General features: G+C 54.1%; 1 pseudogene; it reads left to right on the forward strand.

Moving 5' to 3' along the window:
- Window positions 1-204: 204 nt before the first annotated feature.
- Window positions 205-3,291, forward strand: LOC133361995 (potassium voltage-gated channel subfamily A member 1-like; annotated as a pseudogene).

The following is a 3,291-nucleotide window of genomic DNA, read 5'->3' on the forward strand; positions in this document are numbered from 1 at the left end:
GTGCAAGAGCCTGTCAGTGCTGTTTGTTTAAACCCTCCCCCCCACCAACCCTCCATCAAATGTAAACGAATGAAATCGATACTTTATAATCGATCACTAATACTTTATAATCGATCATTATTAATATTACCACTACGCCGATCTCGAAGTGGGTCAAAGCACGCGTCTGCGCATGCGCGGTTGCCACGGCGACCGCGCATGCGCAGAAGCGCCGACAGCGCGGTTGCCACGGCAACAGAGCAACACAGCAGCTGAGAGGGGTAAGTCTTGAGCAGCAACTTCAACGCCCTCAGCACCAGCACCACCACCACGGCCACCACCACCACCACGATGTTGTTGTTGTTGTGTAGCTACTACCATAGAGTTGGTAGATACTACTCGGTAGACACTACTACTGTAGAGGGAGCCACTTGATACTATTGTACAGTGAAGCCTCACGCAGCAATAATCTTAGTTAGAAGGATGCTACGCTGAGCCTACGATGGCTGTTTACCCAGCAAGGCCTCAACTGAGTAATAATAGTAGAAATAAAATAACTAATTATTATTTTTAATAATGAAAATTATAGAAATAAAAATAGAAATAAAAGTATAATTATATATTTCCTATTTATAGAAGAATTTCCGTTATTTTATTTTTTGCCCACGTGACTTTACCAAAAAAACCAAAGAGTATGAATCCTTGCAGCCACGGAAGCTTCACATCTCCACTTTGCGTGTCTATCTTCACCTGGTTGCGTGGATTTTCTCCCTCCGGGTCCTCCTGTTCCTCCCCCAACTTTTTGTAATCGACGTTCGTAGCCGGTATTTGCCTGCTGGACATTTACAAGTGAGAAGCCGCTTCCTTGAGCCAGCTCAATGGGCCTTACCTGCTGAAATAAAACATCGCCTTCAGTTGCGGTAGTTTGACTCTTGCGAATGAAGTCACTGGACTCCTAACGTCCGCTGTGAAGCAGACGGCAAATAGTGACAGTCTTGTATGGACGTGTGTTGAACGTTGTCACCGTACGTAGCCAACCGTGCGAATCGGAGTATCGGTACGGTTAGTAGGCACCGCAGTATTAACCAGGGCGGTTGCTGCCTTCGAACTGTGATCCTCTGCGACAATTGGTGAACGCGCTACCGCCAGGCCGTGTGTTTTCCTTCGCGAGCCCGATGCGTGCTTGAGCGTGATACTCAAAGCTCTGCACAGATAGAATCAAGAATCCATTGCTGTACCACCAACATACAATTTCATTTCTGCGCTCCCACTGATTTTCTGCGTATTTTTTTTTATTCCACGCGGCTTTGTTTCTGTTGACATTTTTGTTGTTGAAATCCGCCGCCTGCCATCCTGACCCCCGCCAGAGGTCGCAACCGGGTACCCGATACCCGTACCCTACCCGATACCCCGACTACCCATACCCGGCTGGGTACGGGTAGCCGGGTATCCGTTTGCGACTCTGGTGCGGCCGGGGTACGGGTTAGGCCATGAGTCACTGGTGAGTCACCGTTTGTCACTCATTTCCCAACGTCTTGTCTCTTCTCACAATTCAAGTTCCTAGAATCAACCCACCCGCGCCTGCAACATGGCTTCATCCCAGAGGTCGCAATCGGGTACCAGATACCCGTACCCTACCCGTACCAGGGTGGGTACGGGTAGGGTACGGGTGCGGCCGGGTACGGGTACGGGTAAGGAATCAAAACCCGTTTGTGACCTCTGACCCCCGGCGCAGTTCTCCAACCGCCATGTACGAGGCGGCGCTGCTTGACGGCGGCACAGAGCCGCTGACGCACGAGTCCTGCGAGAGGGTCGTCGTCAACGTGTCGGGGCTGCGATTCGAGACGCGGCTCAAGACACTCGGCCAGTTCCCGGACACCCTTCTAGGCGACCCCGGCAAGAGGTCGCGCTACCACGACCCCTGCGCAACGAGTACTTCTTCGACAGGAACCGGTCGAGTTTCGACGCCATCCTCCACTACTACCAGTCCGGCGGGCGGCTGAGACGCCCCACTCAACGTCTCCCTCGAAGTGTTCGGCGAGGAGATCGAGTTCTACGAGCTCGGCAACGAGGCCGTGGTCAAGTTCTGGGAAGACGAGGGCTTCATCGGAGAGGAGGAGGTGGAGGAGGAGGAGCCGCTGCCATCGGACGAGTTCCAGCGGCGGGTGTGGCTGCTGTTCGAATACCCCGAGAGCTCCATCGCGGCCAGGGGAATTGCCACCGTGTCCGTGCTGGTCATCCTCATCTCCATCATCATATTCTGCCTCGAGACTCTGCCTGAACTCAGGGACGAGAATAAGCAGAAGTTTCTCCCGGCAAAGGACATGAACGGGACGCGGGTCGACGGCACGCATCGCGGCTCTGTCCCGATCCATTTTTTATTGTGGAAACTATTTGCATCGTTTGGTTTTCCTTTGAACTGCTGGTGAGGTTTTTTGCGTGCCCCAACAAACTGGGATTTTTCAAAAGCATCATGAACATCATTGACATCGTGGCCATCCTGCCCTACTTCATCACCCTTGGCATCGAGATGGCCAAGCCCAAGGGCATGACCAGCAGGCCACGTCACTGGCGATTTTGCGGATGACCCGGCTGGTGCGAGTGTTCCGGATACTCAAGCTGTCCAGGCACTCCAGGGGCTTGAAGATCCTGGGCCAGACTTGCAGGCGAGCGCGAGCGAGCTGGGCCTGCTCGTATTTTTCCTCGTCATCGGCGTCATCCTCTTCTCCAGCGCCGTCTACTTTGCCGAGGCCGACCAACTAAACTCGGAGTTCCGAAGCATCCCCCGACACCTTCTGGTGGGCCATCGTAACCATGACGACGGTGGGTTACGGCGACATGTGTCCCGTGACGGCGTGGGGCAAGGCGGTGGGCTCGCTGTGCGCCATCGCCGGCATGCTCACCATCGCCCTCCCCGTGCCCGTCATCGTCTCCAACTTCAACTACTTTTACCGCCGCGAGACGGGCGGTGAGGGAGCGCGCCAGCCGCCTGCGTCTCTCAAGCCGCTTGCAGCAGCAGCAGCAGGTGGAGGAGAGAAGAAATAGCGGAAGCCGTCCACGAGCATCTCCACATACGTGGAGATGCGCGACGATCTGAGCAGCGACGTTGACTTCGAGGTGAAGATGCACCTCAAGCGCGACAAACACAACGGCATCGACAGAGACGTCCGATGCTCCGCCTTGCAAGTCGTCACGAAATGCCTCGAGGTATTTGTTCGCGATGAATGTGCACTGACATCGCTTACCTGTCGCTACGCTTGAATGGTCGAATGGACGTTTGAGTCGCGTGGTCAATAAATGTTTTCAAGTCAA

This window comes from Lethenteron reissneri, unplaced genomic scaffold (genome assembly GCF_015708825.2).
Source record: "Lethenteron reissneri isolate LAM-NWPU_2019-01 unplaced genomic scaffold, ASM1570882v1 scaffold_1322, whole genome shotgun sequence".
Taxonomy (NCBI): Eukaryota; Metazoa; Chordata; class Hyperoartia; order Petromyzontiformes; family Petromyzontidae; genus Lethenteron; species Lethenteron reissneri.